At 46.2% G+C, this 21,062-nt stretch overlaps 1 protein-coding gene across 1 annotated transcript in view; it reads left to right on the forward strand.

Annotated features, from left to right (window-relative positions):
• Positions 1-21,062, forward strand: part of L3MBTL4 (L3MBTL histone methyl-lysine binding protein 4) — a 303,558-nt gene that overhangs the window by 135,810 nt on the left and 146,686 nt on the right. The window lies entirely within an intron of this gene.

The raw sequence follows: 21,062 nt of genomic DNA on the forward strand, positions 1-21,062 counted from the left end.
GGAGGTAATTAACCATTCTAAATTCTAATAAACCTCGAACCAAAATATTTCATTCTTTCATCTGCAGGATTCCTCTGATCAGATTAGACTGACATGACTAATAACTAGTTTCAGACATTTTGCGAGCACTCTCCATCCTTATGTTTGCTTTGTTCCCCCACTGCTTCTGTTGTCCTCCCTTTGGTTTCTTGGGGTGAAGGTAACCTTCTATCCTGTTAATGAGGGTGAACCAGCCCAATGATGCTTGAAACTTAGATCTAAAAGGATTAACTGTGTCTTTGAAAGAGCTCCTTAACTTCTTTTAGAAATAAGGAGAATTACTGACTTAATAACTTGACAAACATTATGACATTGTGCTAGATTCTTCAAAAGCTACACATGGATGAGGTGCAGGTCCTCATGCAACTTACAGTGCATTAGCAAGTGCAGGGTCTGCATACAGAGAATGTAAAACAGGGAGAACAAGGTCAGTTCCATGGAGGGGGGAAGGGTTAGCATATTTGCTTTGTACTTTTTGCTGATCCCACTTTCTGTTCTGCCTGATCTTGCATCCCATCTTGCCAGGGAGGTGTCTCTTGGTTGATGTTAACTCATCCCAGTAAGCTTCTCAAGTAGGGATTTCAAGGGAGATGGGCCCGGATCAGCGTTTCAGGTACAGAGACAGCTGTCTTCATTCCGCCTCACCCATTACCTGTTCCTTGGTCAGGCTGCCTACCTGGCTTCTCGACCCAAATGTCTCAGAAGCTTCGCAAAGTCTATGGATCGAACCTCAGCTCCATCCCAAGCCAAAAGCTTGTCTTTCTACCGTAGTTGCTACTTGATTCCAAAGTTGCTGCTTCCCATGCAGTCATTCTAGACTCTGCTCCCTCCCTACCCCTCCCTCACCCCACACATACAGCCAGTCATCAAGTCTTGATGGTTCTCTTTCTTGATTTCTCAGAACCCATCTCTGACCCCTTCTTCCCCTTCCCAGTACCATTGCATTTGAGTTCTCATCATAGGTACAAATGGTTTGCAGAATATGGTCTGCAATTTGCTGGTTAGTGAGTCACACTGATCCTCCCAATCTAAAAATTCAGGCTCTAGAGGCAGGATTGCCTAGTGGTTGAGCGTGTGATATCTGGAGTCAGAATTCTGACATGTGAATCTCAGTATCACTGCTTTGCTTAGCTGTGTGATCTGTGCCTGTTTCCTCATCTAGAAAATGGAGGTGATATTAGTGTGTCAGTCTCATAATCTGTAATGATGAAATGAGATAAATTCGTGCATAACACCTCAAAAACTGCCTGGCCCACAGGATGTGCTCAATTAGTGTTAGCTGCTATCAGAAAATGATGTAACATTCTATAGATTTTCATTTTTACCTAAAACTACGTGAATTAAGGATTACAAAATTCGAAATTGTGCTAAAATGAATAGGTGACTAGAGTTTTCCAAATATTTAAATTTAGTTTTTTCTTAAGTCAGGCTTTCATGTATTCCTGGCAATATTATAAGACTCCTGTTTTGAGTATGTGCACTTAAGTAATTGGAATCCCTATTATTTGGGGGAATTAGATGTCTTCAGTTGGTCATGATATTGTATTACTGCTGTGCTTGCTTTTTGGTTATAAACGTGTTTGTTTGGATTAATTATTATTAATACAGTGTATTATAGGTTACTTGTTTAACCCTGTTTTTTGTAATTATTCATATCTGCATCATAGTCTTATTAATTTTTAAATACCTAGACTTTAAGACATGTTCATAGTGTGGTTCAGTATATATCATCCATGGCCCCATCATTAAAGCAAAAATACACACACACACACACACACACACACACACACACACACACACACACACACACACTCCTACTCCAGTATTTATTTGCCTACTTATTTATCACAGAATCTTTTTCCACTGGAAAGTAAAGACAAATGGTTTGTCTAGGTCCTCCAGCAAAACAAAATTTGACGGTCTAGCATTGATGTTGCAACAGCTTCCTAACTATCTTGTCTCGTTTCTTTGCTGTAACAGTCTGTGTAAAACCCAGATCTAACCTCTCAGCAGTATCTTTAGGCTTGAGACTCCTTCACATGTACCAGGCCTGTCGCAGTCTGTCCTCTGCTCACCTCATGCCTTACCCTTCCACCGTTTTCCACCAAGAACAGAATTACTTCATTTATACTAAACAGAATGACTCATAGTGCCTTGAACATTGGCCTCATAAGATTCTGAAGACAATACGTCAGCTACACTCTGCTCTCTGAACTTCGTTTACAGAAAGTCACACCCTGCAGTCGGTGTCAGATGCCTGTGTGGTGGGGAGCTGGCAGGGCCACTTGCTCCGCAGTATGGACCACATGTAGCCTCTTCATTCCTGTCCCGTCTCTTGTGGGTGTATTTGTACAAACAACCACATCAAATCATCTTTTACTGCCCATGCTATTTTAAGTCAAAGCGTTGATCTTATTTACTCATACAATTCAAACCAAATGTGTATGTCCAATATCTTTGATAATCAGATCAAAGTAATTATTGAGTTGGCCCAAAAGTTCGTTTGGGTTTTCCGTACCATCTTACTAAAAATCTGAACCAACTTTTCGGCCAACCCAATACATTTTGTAAGTAGATCTATGAAACCACACAGAACATTTTATCACATATGAGCAGATAAAGTCATCTTACCAACATTAATTTTCAGATATTTTAAGGTATTTTCAGAGATTTTAACTTTCAGACATTGTTTGTACTCTGTTGTTTTACTTTTGTGATATTTATGTGATTCAACAATTGCCTTGAGTGCTTTATTACATATAATATGATAGCTTTATTGATCAAACATTGCAAAGACTACGAAACGTTTAGGGCTTGGGAAAAGGCTTAATTTTTATTTTAACTTATTTAATTTTGGCTGTATTGGGTCGTCGCTGCTGCGTGCAGCCTCCCTCCAGTTGCTCACTCCCTGCCACGGTGCACATGCCTCTCACCGCGGCGGCCTCACCCGTTGCGGAGCATAAGCTTCAGGTACACAGGCTTCAGTAGTTGTGGCATGCAGGCTCAGTAGTTGTGGCTCGTGGGCTCTAGAGCACAGTCTCCGTAGTTGTGATGCACAGGCTTAGTCACTCCGCGGCATGTGGGATCTTCCCGGACCGGGGCACGAACCCGCATCCCCTGCATCGGCAGGCGGACTCTCAACCACTGCACCACCAGGGAAGCCCTCTCATGCACATTTTATTAGACTTAATTAAAATTTTGTTTTTCTAAATGAGCTTGTATCTATTTCTAATGTCATTCAATCAACATATTTATACTCACTGCAGAAACCGAGCCAAGATGTAGTACATGCTGTATAGCCCCATACTTCTGTAGAAATGTTTGTGCAGTGTATTTTGGCCAAGACCATGATATTTAATAATTCATAATCTTCAATCACAAAGGACAAATGTAAGTTCTTGAAAAGGTAACTGTGAAAAGCCTCTTGAGAGTGAAACTTGAATGTCCCCATTCAGCTGGGAAGAGCGCCAGCTTGTAGGATCAGGTGACGATGACCTCCTCTTAGTCTCTGTTACCAGCCAGGTGCTCACAGGCACTTCACCTTGTGTCCACTGTCCGACTGAGATCTCCTTTTCTTAGGCCATGCGGACACAATTTTCCTGTTTTATCTGACATATAATCCTGCATGGTGGACTTTTTCTACAAGTAGAATCAAAATTAAATACTTAAGATTTAGCACTAAGGTGTCAGGATCTTTCTGTTGTGCTTTGCATTCCCTGAATGTCCTTAAAAAGATATAAAAATATCAGAACCAAAAGCCCATGCCAACTTCAGGCAGCTACAGCATTGCCTTTTGGCAGTCTTTTCAGTCATAGCGTTTGGAAACTGTAATCGCAGTCACATTCAATGCTAAATTTGTTTAAATAGAGCTCATTTCTTTTATTATATTATTAATCATTTGTCCACAAATCCACCAGGCAATGGGATGCCCGATGTTTTTTGCTTTGGAAATTTACCGAGCTTGAGAAGCAAGATGATAGACTTCAGAGTTAGAAAAACTTGGGTTTAAATTTCCATTCTGCCCTGACTGCCTGTGCCTTTGGGTGAGTTACTTCACCTCTGGGACTCGCAGGCTTGGGAGATGAAATGCCTTGACCACCGTAATGCCTGCTGCTGGTTGTCTGGGCTCAGTGACCCCACAGGAAGGAGCAAGGCCGGGTGAAGAGCACAGGCACATTTGCTTCCTAGGCCACCGTTTCTCTTCATTGATCCAGAAAATTGGGAGTTGACTTTACTTCCTAAAGCTTAAACAACCAGTATGGTTCTTTGTTATAATTGCACTGTCCATAAAGGGGCTGCTGATCTCTGAGTGAATTTGGAATGACATGTAGGACAGTTTGAAAAATTTAGAATGACTGACTTAGACAAGAAAAGCAGGCCCTTGGGGCTTCCCTGGTGGCACAGCGGTTGAGAGTCCGCCTGCCGATGCAGGGGACACGGGTTCGTTCCCTGGTCCGGGAGGATCCCACATGCTGCAGAGCGGCTGGGCCCGTGAGCCATGGCCACTGAGCCTGCGCGTCCGGAGCCTGTGCTCCGCAACGGGAGAGGCCACAACAGTGAGAGGCCCACGTACCGCAAAAAAAAAAAAAAAGCAGGCCGCATAAGCCCCATGAAACTACGAATGAAAGAACTTTGCTGTTCTTTAAAATAAAAATCTGAATATGTTTTGCACCCAGTTCCAATGTGCGTGTGGGTTTTTCACCCACACCAAGCAATTCTCCGACACCAGCCAGGTGTCCCACGGTTCAGCTCAAGTCTAACACTGTTTACTGGAGGTTAGGGCTCAGTCCTACATGACTGCCCCCGCATCCCCATCCCCAGTTCACACACCAGTCACAAGTCCAGGTGGTCACCTGTGCTTCCGGGGGACTGGCTGTAGATCTGGAGGTTCCCACCACCCGCTCCTTAGGTTTGATTTGCTAGAGCAGCTCACAGAACTCAGAGGAACAGTTTACCCGCTAGGTCACTGGTTCATCATAAAAGGATCTAACTCAGGAGCAGCCTGTGGAAGAGATGTGCAGGGTGAAGTCTGGGGGAGGGGTCGGAGCTCCCCTGCCCTCCCCAGGCCCCACTCTCCTCCAGTCTCCAGGGTTTCACCAACCTGGCCATCCTTTGGGGTTTTTGTGGAGGCTTCATTACGGAGGCACGACTGATTAAATCATTGGCCATTGGTGATTGAACTTGACTTCCAGCTCCTCTCACCTCCCTGGGGTCGGGGCTTGGGGGGTTGGACTGGAAGTCTGGGAGTTCCAAACCTCTGATGATTGGTTCTCCTGGCCACCGGCCCCCATCCTTCCATGCTTTCCAAAAGTCACCTCATTAATGTTAACAGAAGACACAGGACATTCCAAGGATTTTAAGAGCTCTGTGCCAGGACAGGGATGAAGACTCAGTATATACTTCTTATTATAACTCACAATAGCAGTCGTAAATGTACAGCACTAGAGACATGAAGTTAGTCTCACTGTCGTTCAGTAGCTTTCTGGTTGTTTGACGAGACGCATGTCAGCAGCTCTCCTGTGCGCCTTCCCCGGTCGGTGGGCACAGCTTGCAGCTCCTTTGCCCCCATTGTGGGCCACGGCCCTGTCCTCTGTCCTTCGGTCTGCTCCTGCCTCTCTCCTTGGTCTACAGGGGTGGCTCCTTGGCCTCTGGGTGGGCTCTGCATTCCTTGTGCCCAGTGTTTATGCCACAGCATTTGGGTAGAAGGTGAAGTTCTTTGCAGTCAGGGGTCAGCTCCTCTCCAAAGCTTTGTCTGATGTCCTCAGGGAGATGAATTGTCTCTTCATCCTCGTCGTCCCGCAGGATTTTGTCCTCTGTTCTGTTGCGTTAGAGTGACCTTTTTCTTGCTGCTCTCCTGCCCTGGCGTCCTCACCTGGGGCCCCTGGAAGCTCCCGCCAGGGTTTTTGCTCTTTTCCCTGCTTGCTCTCAACTGAAAAAATAACGCACAGCATGAGAGTTGTGAGTTAAGTTTAATTTGGGACAAAATGGGGACCATAGCCCAGAAGACAGCATTTCAGATAGCTCTGAGAAACTGTTCCAAAGATGTAGGGGGAAGGTTGGTATAGATGTGATTTTGGTGAAGGGCGAAGTGTGCAACCAAGCACGTATTTTTTGCAGAAGGTTACTGCTAGTGACAAGGAGCAGACGTCACCATGAGGGATTTTAGTGCTTTTCTAGACACAAGGAGATACAAGAACTGGGCTCATAAAATCAGCGCCTGAAAATATCTAACTGTCTGAAGACCTGTTGTGCCAGTTTTTCCCAAAGCACAGAGTTCACCCTGAACTCGTTTCAGGGGGTGTTGAAGGTCAGCAGCTGCAGCGGCTCGTGGTTTACTCCTCGTCGAGGTAGATGGCAGCTGCCAGTTTGTAGCTGGCATCGCCTGGCCCGCCGCCCTGGCCCTGGCACTGCCTGCAGCACGCCAGCTGTGTGTCTCCGCTTGAGCTGCTGCTGTTCTTTGGCTTGCAGCTGGATGCCGCCGCATGCTACCTCCTGAGGCTCGCTCAGGTGTCCCCTCCCGGACAAGCCCCCTGCACCCTTTGGCCCCGGAGCCGCCTCTGTTTCTCGGCACAGTCCCCGCGCGCCGACTGGTGGGATGTGCTTCTGTGCCTCTGTGCTCGCCGTCCCGCTTTCTAGAATAGCTCTCCCCGGCAGGCAGGGGCCGCCCGCTGCCGGTCCCCGTCGCAGGCTCACCCCGCCGCCACGAGCAGGCAGGCTCAGGCTGCAGACACAGGTTGAGGGGGGGACGGTGGCTCCCAGAGGCCACGAGGTCTGCGGGGCAGGCTCTTTGTATCACTCACCTCTGCTGCTCTGACCGTTCACAGCTCTTGCAGGTGGTGGATGCATGTCAGAAAAATGCCTGTGACGGGGCCAGAGTCAAGTGTGCTCGTCAGCCCCCTGGCCTGGCCCTCTGACCCTAGCTGACCTCCCCCCACCACCCCACCCCGTGGACCAGGATGGCTCGGCCCCGTCCGCCGTGCACAGTGGGCCGCTGAATGTCTGACCTGTCTGTTTGTCATTTTCCTGACTTCCTACACTTTATAAAGGTCATTTGTCTATACTTATTTCACCCCCCTGCCCCTTCAGGCCTTGTTTTAAACACTCTTTTAGAAATCAGAGTTAAACAAAAGGAAATATTCGATTGCATGGAAACGTTTTGTTCATATTTTAAGGTAGTGATAGAAATAATAAAATAGAAATATGACAGGTCCCAGTGCCTCTAATAAAGTAGATATAGCTGGAGACAAAAGAATCATCGTTTAAATTAAATGCAGGTTTGGATGCGCCACGTGGTAACCAATCGACGTTTCTCACCAGCGCAAGTATAGTGGTTTTTTTTCTGAAATGACAAAAGTACCAGTGTGCCATCACAGGAGCCTGTGGGGATATGGGTGACACAGGGCCACCAGCCCTCCAGGGAGAGCCTCTCCCGGCAGGCGACCCTCCCAGCAGACTGGACTGGCCTCTGTGCTGGCGCCGTGAATGCCCCATCCCAGCTTGAGAGGAACAAACCACCCTCTGAGCAAGGGTGCGGGACCCAGCAGGTGTAGGAGAGAGGATCTGATTCTTATTCTCGGAAAGTTCCAGCCAACTAGAAAAAACGCTTTGTCCTTGGGAGGCACCAGCGATGTGGAGGTAGAACATAAACCTGCCAGAATCCTCTGAGCTCGTCAATCCCCCAGCCATCATTCAAGGGCCTAGAGACGCAGTGGTTTGCCCACCTTGTTAGAGACAAAGGTGGGCCTCTGGCCCTGGTTGGAATGTTCTTCCTGACTTGTTTGAATCCACAGTGTGTACCTTTATAATCAGGTCAGGCTCCACTCCCGTTACCCCTCTTCAGATGCGGGTTGGGGTGGGGGGTGACCCAGCCGGTATGAGGTTCCAGCCGTGGAGAGGCCTCTGGCAGTGCTGAGCCTGCGTTTCCAGAAAGGGACAGCAGCCTCTGTTTTGCAGCATCAGCAGCGTTGCAGGGGGCATGATGGGAAGTGGGGGGCAAAACACAGAAATAGGTGACATTGCATCACAGCCTTATGCCTGGAGAGTCTGCAGTCAGAGTACGTTGCTCGTGAAAATCAGCAGCTCACAGGGTGTGCAGCTGCTTCTAGGGAAAAGGCTGGATGAGCCTCACTGATCCGTAAAGAGGAATCCTTCTTGGGCCTGGGGGACCAGTATCTTCATGCCCCAAGATGCTGCCCCCAAGTTGTGTGGTCTGGCTGTTTTCTCTAGTCCTCAGCTCTCTCTTTACATGGCTTTTGTATCCTGACCCCAGGCCTCTGCTTACCCTCCAGCCCTTTCAGAGACCCCGAGCCTCCTCACTAAGGCACGGATGAACTTCTGGGTCCCTTGTGATCCCACACAGGCTGTGCTGAAGCAGGACAGCCTTGGGCTCATTAACTTGGCCACTGCTGCACCATCACCTTCTCTCATGTGGGATCGTTTCCTAGTGATGCACAGCCACTCCTTAGTATACCAAAGGAGGCAGATAGCTGGCCCTCACCCAGCCTTGTCTGGGGGCTCCCTATTCATAAATAAATGCCCACTTCAGCACCAGCCTGAGGAGGGGGGTGGGATGAGACCAGAGGGGGAAATGCAGGAAGAGAGAGAACGTGAGGTGAACATGCAACACCTCTGACCCCCTTGTCTTCCTTTCACCTCCCTCTGCTCCACTCACTCCTTTCTTTCCATTTCTTAAATGCAAATTTTTCCACCCCAGGGCCTTTGCATACGCCATCTTCTCTGTCCAGAACAGTCCACCTGCTCTTCTAAGATATGACTCTTTCCCACCCTTTAGAGTTCATCTCAAATGATCCCGTCTGAGCAAGGCCTTCCTGGCCACGTTACATCACTGTGATTTTCCATCTCACCACTCCCTTTGCTCCTCTGTGCATATCACAATACGTAATTACTCTAATTGTCTGTTTCCTTGCTTTCTGTCACTAGTCCCCATGAGACTGTCAGCTTCATGAGTGGAGTGTCTGTCAGCATTTCCCCAGTGTCTGGCTTCCAATAAATATTTATCTGTTTATCCACTTCTCTCTCTAAGAGTTGGTTAATAACTTATGCCAAAACAACAAGCATCTCGAGAGACCAGCCTGGGCTCTCGCCTGCAACCTTTATTGAGTGAGGTCTTGAGTAGTAGCTATGCAGTTAGTCTGTTCAGGCCCTAGTAGGGGACACGTGGGCCAAACATCCCCCACAGCTAACAAAAGAATCTTTCATGAATAGGAAGTCGACAGGCAGAAAAAGGAGATTTCCTAGCTGGCTTCCGTGTCTAAGTAATCTTGTCATCGTTCTTTCGTTAGCTTCTGCTTGATTTATGTCTGGAAGTAATTGTGATGCTTGATTACACAATAAACAAAACATTATTATGAAGTTAAAGTGTATATTAATAGTAGTACAAACTACTATAAGAATATCTATAACCTTTATAACTTATATTAAGGGCCTTGAGAACATTGCTAATTTATTTAACTGTTAAACATAAATAAGCATAACAGAACGTAACTTGATAGAAGATATAGCTCATTTTTATTCCATTTAGTTCATTACCCAGCAGGGGTATAAATACGACAGAATGAATCGTAAATACCATACCATGTGGCCTGGCACAGTGTTTATCCTGTTAAGTGAGATAAATCTACATTAAGGAATAAATGATTAATAAAGCCCTCTTTGGGACCTTTGGGATTAGAAACATTTGGGACCCAATTTCGAATTGGGAATTAGAAAAATTTTATTCTGTCAGAGATGGAAATTCATTTAGATTATAAAAAAGGAGTTAATGCAGTTATAATCCAGATATGGAATGATACATATGATGATGGATAGATGTCTTTCCAAGGAAAAATTGAAGATGGTTAACTTAGCCAGGTAACAGCACATTTCCAATTTCATTCTGTTTTAAGGAGAATTTCATAAGGAATCTTTAGTACTCGTTCTTCCAAAATACAGCAAGCAAGTAATCAGTTTTAAGAGTCCCTAAGTACTCATTGACTTGATAGACAATTACAGCATATTGTGTTAAAAAAAAAAAGTTAGCTATTTTAGAAGTCCCTAATTACAGATTTACATGATAGACTTATCAGGGAAAATAATACATTTCAAAATGTACTCACAGTCTTAATGATATTTCTGTTTTAAATGTTCCTTGTTGAAGTGCTCGTCCTGTATACTCTACCTGCTGGAGGGGTGAGGGCAGGATTCACTCACTTTGTTCTAAAGCTTGGTCTCTGGTGCCCTGTGCGGGTTACCTGCTCCCCGTAGCCACACGCCGTTCACAGCTGAGGTGTCCTGTGACCAGGTGGTCTTAGTTGTCCATTACAGATGCTGGTAGATTGTGTCTAAACAAGGTACATCTCTGGGCAAAGTCACTGGCACTGAAAACAAATGCACACTAACTTCTAAAAGTCATGGAATAACCCAGTGGTTTGACAGTGGGTGAAACCGGTCCTTACCCTGTTCCAGTTTATGAGTCACATCGGACCAGGTTTGTGGACGTCAGCACATGGACGTCCACCTTTCAGGATTTCTCTGACAGAGTTGTCACCCTCTTCAGAAGACCATAATGCCTTCAAGAAAAGGGGACAAGATGCAATTATTATACTCCTATTCCTTTGGCCCCCTACAGGGCCTGATTGATGGGATCCTTGGGTGATCGACTGCCTGCCTGGAAATACGACTGGAGAGGGAAGGTTTTCCCTTCTTAGGGGGTAGTGTTTCTGTTGTCACTGAATGAAGGTTTACTTGGTATCACCAGTATACTGAGCACTGTGCCAGGACTTGGAAAGTCCTTTGGGACATAGTTGTGCACTGGTGACCAGGATGACGAAGCTTGGAGGGAGAGCTGGCCCTCTGGGAGCCTTGGTGGAGGTCATGCAGGGCACTGCAGCGCTAGCTGGGCACCGGGATTCGGTGTGAGGAGACAGAAATTCCTCCTCCCGAGATGCTTTCTCCTGTCCACACCTACTTCTTCTCTCACACTTAGGGCTTGGAGGTAGGTGAGGGCAACTCCACAGTTGCTTTAAAGACAAGCTTAGTGCTGTTAGCATCTTGGAGATGTTTTGTTCATTTGTCTTTCCTCGTATTAGAAAGATTAAAAAATACTTGTCCATTTTATTTTATAAGTAGATACATCTGTAAAGGACTCCATGGAATGATGATAGAATCAAATATTTTTCATGTAAAATAAACACTATATATTTGCATTATAAAAGAAGCTGTATGGAGATTATGGGTTTTGTTTTCCATTTCACTCTGCATTTTAAGCAACCAAGAATCAAGAAGTTGAAAATTTATACACAAACCTAAAATTGAATGAATACTGCAAATGACAAACTTATAGAACTGAAAATATACAGAATTATTGGGTAGCTAAGAGCCTTTGGCTTATACATTACTTTTCATCCATGTTTTGATATTCATTTTAAGCCAGAAAGTAAAAATTAGAATTGTTTTCCTTGGCAAAAGAGCGAGTTTCACTTCACATGAGATCACTGTGATTATCAGAGAGGGCAGAACACCGGCCACTTCTTGGGCTAACAGCTCTCCATGCCTGCACACCCGGCAGCCTGACCACAGGCCTCTCCTCCATGCCCTGCTCCTGGGACCCACGTGTCTGGGAGCTCCTTGAGCCGAGGCTGCAGACGCACGGTCAGAGCTGCCAAGGCTGGGCCAGCAGCCTGCTGTCCTCTCCTGTGTCTCGCCAGCCCTAGAGCATTCTTTAGAATGTTCCTAATTTGACTGGCGTTATCCCTTCACAGACATTTTCTCTCTGCACCATTATTTCTGTCAGCACCAAACAGTTGAAGGCATTGAGCAGGACACAGCTGCTGATAGCATGCCACTTGTCCTTCTGCAGCCCTGACCCTCTCCTTCAGGACACCGTGCCCTTGAATCATCCTACATTCTCCTTATTGCTGGTTTACTTGGCTGTTTTCCTGGACATGAAAAGCCTTTATGTCCTGAGGAATTGTAAAGCTGAGTAAAAGAAACGTGGTTTTGCAAGTTTCTGTTCTTCAATGTGCGTTGTGTTTTCTAGATTGGCGAGAACATCCTCCATCATTTTCTTTGAAGTCATCGTCCTCTTTTTCACGTCAATGGACCTGTTTTGTAATGAAAATCATCAGAATGGGAGGGGACTTTTTAAATATAATTCCTCTGACCTAATTTTATGCAATGCCAGGCATCCAGGGAAAATTTAGCAACACAGTGGAGTCACCTCTTATTCTAGGGGTAGCTTCTAAATTCAGCAAGTGAGGCGAAAAAAAGTGTTCAGTCACAGTTACTGAAGAGTGTGTTTGTGTAAGGCCAGCACAGGGGGTTACCCTTCCACGAGCCAGCTAGACAGTCGGCAGGGTCGGGGAGGTGAGTGATGGGTGTGAGGTGAGGGTCCTGTTGTGGGTACCACGTTGTGAACACCCGGGCCATCATGAGCTGGGGTGTCTGCTCCCATTATGGGGAGCATGGGGCAGGCGGCTGAGGAGAGGAGTGGGGTCTCTGACTCCGAGCTCGTGCTCCTTCCCATATCCATCCACGGTGGCCTGGTGTGATCACCCAGACTTCATTCTGTTCATTTCAGGTGTGTGACGACGACTTTGACATGCGTGGCTACTCCTGCTGTCTTTTAAAGCTAGGGATGGTTGACTAAGAAAGATTGTGTGTATAAACGTATAAAAGTTGAGATTGTAGCAGTTACTTATGGGGCAGTGTGGCAGAGGGAAAGAGCACAGAGCTGCAAGCCAGGAGCCTTAAATTCTTGTCCGAACCGCCAAAATACGACTTATGGTCTAGCACAAATTATTTAAACTTCTAACCCTTTATTTCCTTCCTTGCAAAAATAACCAGATGGACTCGGGCAGTGGTTCCCAGCCTGGATGGGGAACACTTAAGAAATAAGATTCAGAAGCTTGCCTCTGGAATTCTGATTTTGTGGGACCTGGAGATTTCTATATTTGAACATCTTTGTGCCCCTTCCTCTGTCCTCTGGTGGACTCCCAGGCTCTTGGGATCCCGCCGTGTCCATGGTCTCTGACCAGGTGTTCCGACCGGACTGACAGGGAGGGCAGTGAGGGTCTGTGCTCCGGGGACGCTCGCCCAGCCAGAGGCAAGTCAGACTCGGGGTGGTCGGAGCCTGCGACAGGCGCCTTCTCGGAACGGAGGCCTTTGTGTCTGTTATTTGCCCTTTCCGTCCAGCAGCACGTGGAGGCCCGGCCGATGGTGTCCCCTCCATGGAGCTCCCCTCCCCGGGGCAGCTCTGACACACCCAGGAAGGGCTGTTGTCTCTCAGGCCTGAAATCCAGCCTGATTCAGAGTCACTGTGATCTGGGCTTGGGTCTCGGGGGTGGGGGGCGGGGGGGAAGGTGAGCAGCTCCTCCCGTTTCATCGGAGCATCTGTTACAGACACGACGGAGGAGGGAGGCTTCCTTCCCCTTAGAAACGTGGCAGTTCTGACAACACTGTTCTCAAGTCATTCAACGTGGGAACTTCATTAACTGTCAAGTTAGGGTTAGAGTAGGAACCATGGGGAGAAACGTAATTATTAATAAATATGTAAAAGCGTTTCTCAAGCGACTCCCAGCATTTTCCATTAAGAATGTCCAAAAGCTCCGTGGTGAGGAAGGTTCTTAGTGTGGGCACGTGAGGTCAAGGCCAATTTGAGGAGGGACTGTGGATGCCGGGGTACCTGCTTTAGGTGTAATCCGCAGGTTATTGGGATGGTGTTCTAATTACCCCACTTTGGAGTCTTGAGTTACAGGGTGTGCTTCATTCTTCTAAATAACTTTTATATTTATACATGTTTGGTTACGAGAACAGATGACGTTTCTACCAGCAACCAATCAGTTTGATGTTTTAGTTAGCAAATTATGTGTGACACTTTCAGTGAAAATGGAACTTATTAACTAATTTCCTCTTTTAGTAAAAGGGGGGGAAATTAGTTCAAGGATTGGGAAAGCTCAAAAACAAGTCATAAGCAACCGTGGTTTACTTACAGTTTTAGGCCTGTCCGTTATCTCCCTTCACATGAATAAGGAAAATCCTGGGAATAAGGACAGGCTTGTGGCTTCTGTTTATTTAGTATCTTGTTGCACAAGGCACAGTTGGGGGGGGGGGGAAGAGAGGGAAGTAGAAACCAAGAAATGAAATCGAGAGTGGGAGAGAGAATGCACGAGAATCAGAGGAGAGGAGGGGGTGGATTTGCAGCATTTTCACTTAGATTAGGTGGGAGTAATCCCATTTACATAAACCAAGCATTTTGTCATTTTAAAAAAAAAAGCGGTTTTCATGTAAAAGATCAGCTAAATTAGGAGTTTCAGAAAGTAAGAAAGTAGTCTTGGTTTTTTATATTATCTTTGAGAGAGAATTTGTATAAAAATTAAGGTTTAGAAGACAAGTGTATCTGCTTTGATTTCTTTCTTAAAAATAATGAAAAAAATGAAATAGGACCGTCTAGTGAAATAGTATTTGTACTGGATGCTTTTCGATGCTGTATTACCCTTCAGTTCCTCACAGTACGGTTATCAGTTATTGAAAGAAGTAGGTTTAATTCAATTTACTTCAGTTACGTGTAAACCAATTTCTCTGTGTGCCTGTGTCTGTACGACTGTTCTGCTCCTAAAATTCTGTGCTTCTGTGTGATCTCTGTGGACCCCTCCCAGTTTCTCCTTCCATAAATCAAGGATGTCACTTTCCTGAGTTTTTGAAAGGTTAAAAACGGGTTACAAGGCAGGTTGGCATTTTATGAAGGCCTGTGCTATTCAGTAATGAAAAAAAGAGCCTAGTCTTGTGTTTTTAAATAGATGGTACAAATTCTTTACTTTAGAATGTTTGAAGGAGAGGTGTATGGGATCAAACGTGTATTTCTCCCTCTGTCCTTAATGTCATTACAGCCATATGTCACGTACCACCACTCACACTTCCTCCCAGCCCTGTACCCTCCTCACGGTGGCTCAGGCCAGTGCACGGCCAGGTCTACGGTGCTTTCATCTGGTCCCTTGGGCCAAATCGCCCCGTTTTCCAGCAAAGCCCTGGTCTCCCTGGTCCTGTGCCCGCACGTAGACAGGAGACCTTCCCTGCCCAGGATCCTTGTGTAGTTTACCAGCTGCACACTGTGCCATTCGGTCTCTCATTTAAAACTCGACATGTGATAAGTGCATTTTATTATATTTTGCTAAGAAAATCTTTGCCAGCTGCTCTGCTGTCTCCTTTTAAATATGGAGCAAAGCCCCCATGTGACACGTTTCACTTTTCACCGTGGCTGCCCAGAAGCTCTCTCGGGTCTGCTCTGTCCACGCTGCTGTCTCTTCTTACCCCAGGGCACTCTGTGAGGTGGAACCAGTGTGATTACTGTTATGTCCACTGGTCTTTCCAGACTCTACCTCCTTCTGAATGTTTTCCTACCTTAGGTAGGTGGTTACTTTACCCTCTTCTACTATTACTGCCCTTGTTATGCTTTAAAGGATTTTTAGATCAGCTGATATTTGCATTTTTAGAATCCTTTTAAAACATTATTTTACTGCATTCCCATTTCAGAAAATTATTGTTCTATTTCATTTATATATCATGACATCTGACAGCCTGAAACCTAGTACAGGCAACCATGGTGTTTGGTTACATTATTTTCTTCTTCTTTTTGAGGAACTCATTATTATAGCACAGCAGGTGTTTATTGTCCCCAATTTCATCAGGAGATCGAGAATAGGTATGATTAACCTATAATTTCAGTTGGAATGATATGCTTATTATTTGCATCCTCCAACATTTGGGGTAATTATTTCATTAAATCTTTTTAGCAAACTATGATATAAATTCCCTGGGGGTGGGGTGGGAAGAAACAAAACAAAACAGGATACCAGCCTAAAGGTCTCCAATCCACAGTAAAGACAGCGGACACGTAATTACGTGGAGTGAGAGCATGTGCGGATTTCACCAGTTTGCTTTATTTTTAAATGTTTAGTCCTAGATTGAATCCTGTCACTCTCCTTGCCCTTAATCTCAGCTGATGATCTCACTGCCTCTTTGACTGAGAAAATAAAAGCTCTCGGTGGAGAAGCTGGTCCTCCCGTCCCCACGTGCTGCCTTCCTCCCCTGGAGGCCGGCCATGCTCGGGCCTCGCTGGCCGTGACTCAAGGACCTTTCCCCACAACTACACCCTCTCCTTCTACATTGTCCGGTTCCTTCTACGGAAACATTTCCATCATCACTCAAAGAGAAATAGTAAGGAAAACACCTTCTTGACCACGACCCACTTTCATATCACCTTTTCTACTAAAACTCCTCAAAAAAGTAGTTTATGCCATTGTTTCCCCCTTTCTTCTCTCCCTTCTCCCTTGAAGGTCAGTCTGGCTTGTTGGTGTCTGTCCACTGCAAGCCCCAGGCATCGCAGCCTTTGTGCCTTGGCCCTGGGCGCATGGCTTCCCGGCCTCCTCCCTCCTCCTTCCTTTTAGTCTCTACCTGTTGTGTCGCCCAGAGCTCAGTCCTCAGGCCTCTCCTCCGCTCCACGGACACAAACTCACTGTGGCATCTCAGGGAAGGATGTGGTTGAAATAACTTTTCTCCACGTTGCTCCCCAGCTCTCAGTGCAGCTCGCATGAGGGAAATGCAGTTTTAACCTGCTCTGTATCCATCCAGCATCTCCCCTGCATGCAGGTGCCTAAGGGTGGCATCCTGTGAGTCATGTTCATTCGGGGATCGGGCCACGTGGGTAGAAACCGGAGCTCAGAACATTGCAGATCACTGGCTCCCACCTCAAGGTTCCAGACATCCCTAAACTACCAGCAGTTAAGAATCTCTCTGATGCTGGTCACGGCTTTAATGCCAGGCACGGATGCCTCAACCACAGCGTAGAGCCAGCCTGTAGCCCTTCCTGAGCTCTGCGTAGAAGAAGTAAGCACTGCTCAAAGAACAGGCTGCAGTAAGTTCAGTCCTCAGTGACTCACTCCCCATTTGGTCCTTCAGACGTGCCCTGTCAAGCCCGGCGTCCGGCGGAGGCCTCACCGTGGCCCCCGCCACCTCGCCTCTTGCGCCCTTTCCATTGTCCACGCGGCTCCGGCCACGCTGGCCTTCCTGCTGTTGTCCCAGGACGGCTCGTGCCTCCACTGCACACAGGATCCTGTCCGAACATCAGGACCTCTTCCTTGATGACTCTGCCTTGAACCAGGGTCCCCACTGCCACCCGGTCACTTTCTCTTCCTCCCTCGCACTGTCACTGATGTTACACTGTTTCTTTTTCTTTTTTTTTTTGCTGTACGCGGGCCTCTCACTGTTGTGGCCCCTCCCGTTGCAGAGCACAGGCTCCGGATGTGCAGGCTCAGCGGCCATGGCTCACGGGCCCAGCCGCTCCGCGGTGTGTGGGATCTTCCCGGACCGGGGCACGAACCCGTGTCCCCTGCATCGGCAGGCGGACTCTCAACCACTGCGCCACCAGGGAAGCCCTACACTGTTTCTATTTGTAGTTTACTCTGTCTCTGGCACCAGAAGGTGAGCTCAAAGTGGGCAGGTCTTCTATTTAGCTCACCGTATCTCTAGCACCCAGGATACACATAACAAGCACTTGGTATCTCTTTAAATGAATGAATAATACTCAGTGGTTATTTTTATTTTAAAATTAAGAAGAAATAATGTATCTTGCTTGTCTGTTATCAGTGACATTTGAATCTGTTTTTCTTTTCTGTATCCACTCTAGTGGCTATTACCACCGGGTGCTAATGTCATTTCTCCATAAAACGCTTGCTAAGTGACTGGGGTTGAACTGCATCCTTTCCAGCAGTGGGTAATGAGGGTTGAAATAAGGCTAAGAATGTTGCTGCTCGATCCTTACTTGTAGTGCTGGCCGGCATCGATCTGGGGCTCACTTATATGTTGAAGTGAATAGATCATCTTAATTTGCTTCAGTCAGTGTCAGTGTTGTCATTCTGCTCTGGGTCATCTCTGTACCAAATAACAGTTGGGAGAGGAAACTGCTTTCTGCTCAGAAGGAAGGAGATGATTTCAGCTTCTACCCCGTCCTGGCTGGGATGAGGACCCTTCTCATCCACATCACTCCCAGTTGCCAGTTCAGGCCATTTTGAAATAAGAACAGCTCCCTTTCTCATTTTCTAGAGATGAGAACAGCCTCTTGTATTTCTTGATTTTGCCTTTGACCCCTTACATCATCTTTACATCACAACAGGTCTACCACTCACATGCAACCCTAGCTTTTGTTTTAGAGCAATTCCTTGATTTCACAAAAGGAAAAACAAAATGCAATTGCTGTTTTATTGTAGGGCTTCTTCAGCCACAAGTAACATAAAAATCTGTTCACGATACCTTCATCAAAGAGAGGGTTGTTTTTCCTACATGACAGACACTGATGTGCTAGGCCCACGCTGGCAGGTCCTGGGTCCAGGCTCCGTCATCCTTCATTCTCTGCCCTCTTCAACACGTTTGCTTCTGTCCTTGTGCTTGTCACCTCATGAGCCCTTATATCTACGTTCCGTGAAGATTGAGGAAGGGGGAAACGGGCAAAGCAGCATCAGCATCACCTAAAAGTAGGCAAAAAAAGTATTTATGAACATCCAGCATTGCCCTCCCCTTAGACCGTACTGCCACTTCCGGTTGTGAAAGAGGCTGGGAAAGGCGGCCGTGTCAGCTGGGCGTGGGCACGTTGCTGCCCTGAACCGAGTCAGGGCTCCTTATCAAGGAGGGCTCGGGGAACGGGTGTTGGGTGGGCACCTGCAGCGTCCGCCCTGGCAGCTGTGGTAACAGAGGAACTCTGTGAGAATGGGGGTCCGTGAGGATGCTTTGTTGTGGTCTCGCGTTAGTACAGACATTGTTCGTTACTCAGATAATTTCCAGTTCACAGGGGTATTTTCCATTTCTTTTTTCCCTTGCAGCAACAGGTCTACCATCAGATTTACTCCTGCCTGAGTAAAATTTTCGTAGAAGACTTGGAATAAATTAGGAGCTATTGATGCTGCTAGTTTTAGCGAGTAGCTCGCAGTAGTTAGCAGACTGAAGATTGATTTTAGACAATCTAAGCTCTGAAATGAGAATAATATGTGATTATCTCACAGCACTGTGGTCAGGATGTACCAAAACAGCGCTTAGAGGTGGTCACTGTTGCTGTCTTTGTAGTTATTTATTCGTTCACAAACCACAGTCTTACTCAGCGTCTCCTGCGTGCCGTCCCTACTGTGGCAGGTGGGGTGCAGCGGTTAACAAGCTAGATGAGGCGGATGTCCTTCTGCCCCGGACTCACCTGCCAGGCGATGAGCAGATAGACTAGGGAGGGCATTTCAGGCAAAGTGGTAAAAAGAAGGCAAGAAAGGGTGATACGGTCAGCGATGCTCTCTCTAAGGAAGGGATTTCGAGCTGAGAACATTTTTTCTTGAGACCTAATTCTCCAAATAGCCAAGTTACAAGTAAGATATTCTTGGCAAAAATGCAGTTATCTTCTGGGGAAAAGCATTAATTTTATCATAGGTTCCCTTTTTTCCTAGAGGCAATAACACGAACTATTACAGAATTTACCGGTTTCTTTTCACCAACAGACGGTTCTCTGTCTAATTCACCATCGAGTCAACCCATTAAACTTCATCACACAAAATTACCAAGAAAACTTGTTAGGTTCTGTGCATTTTCATTGCATGTTCTCCATAACTACTTCTTTGTATGTCCTTGCTGTGGTTCTTAATGTAATAACTCTTCTCCGATAGTCGGGGTCACGCCTCTCCTTACAGATCCTACAAGGAGAGAATTACGACACCCATCAGGGATCTGGAGATAAATATGCATTGATAAATATTTGATGAAATTGATAAAATATCACTTCAAGCCTTGATTGAATCAAGTGCATTAAAATAGTCCTGAAATACTCAGTAGCCTTCATTGGGAGGCTGCTGAAACGTTGTCCGCACAGAGCTGCATCTGGGCTGGCAGGTGGGCACTGGCTTGTTGGCCTGTCTGTGGGTTTAGGTTCTAGGTCTTTGCGCTGGTGGCCTTGGGAGCATGTTGTGAGGCACGGTTTGGAGAAAAGTCTCTTTATACCCTGTGTTTCTTTCTTTTCTCATAGATTTTTTTTTTTTTTTTTTACTGTTTGATACAAGCATACGTCTTAATTAGGGGCTTGTTTACAAGTTTTAAACATTCATTTGTTTAATAATTGTTTTCTTTTTCCAAGCTCTTTCTGAAAGCTACCTTGGGGTAGGGCAGCTCTTATTTCTGCTTATCCCTCAAGGCGTTTCACGGAGTTGTGAGGGTGTAATAAGTGTCTAAGGCATACTTTCCTATTGTTCAGTAAATTTAACAAAAATCTATTTGAGGTGCAAACATTTGTTCTAACAGCGTCATACACTGGGACCCAGCCTTGGTCAGTACTTTTCTGCAACAGAATCGTACTGTAATGCCAATTTCTGGTTTCTATGTAAGCCTCTCTTCTAGACTCTGAGCATCTTGAGGGAAGAGGTATGGAAGGCTCATCGAGTCATTCAGTGAGCATGTCCTGAGCAGTGACTATGTGACATACTAGGCAGTGCCGACACAATGGTGCAGTACGCCCAGGCTCGCAGCTCACGATTCTAATATGAGAGAGAGAGAGAGACACTAAACAAATACATCATTTAATTTGTAGTAGAGGTAAGTGCTATTAAAAAAGGGAACCTAACCTACTCTTGGAAGTTAGCCTGAGGAGGTGAAATGTAAGCTGTGACCTGAAAGATGAGTAGGAGTTTTCCAGGCTGAGAGGTAGGAAGGTCATTCCAGCATGCAAGTGCTCTCAGCTGTGAAAGAACCTGGTGGGTTCAAGGGACAGGAAAAGGCCAGTATAGATGCAGAATACTGAGTAATGGGAAAGATCAAGTAAGACGCATCTAGAGAAGTAGATAGGAGTTGGGATCAGGTAGGCCAGGCTAAGGATTTGGGACTTAATCCCAAGAGCCATGAGAAGCCATTGAAAGAAGCTAAGAGGGAAGTGATGCAGTGAGATTTGTGTTTTGAAAATGTCACTCTGGTTGCAAGATGGGGACTTGGACTGAATGAAGGACGGTGCT

This window comes from Delphinapterus leucas, chromosome 14 (assembly GCF_059928025.1).
Source record: "Delphinapterus leucas isolate spDelLeu-1000000601 "Yukka" chromosome 14, BTC_Dleu_Yukka2, whole genome shotgun sequence".
Taxonomy (NCBI): domain Eukaryota; kingdom Metazoa; phylum Chordata; class Mammalia; order Artiodactyla; family Monodontidae; genus Delphinapterus; species Delphinapterus leucas.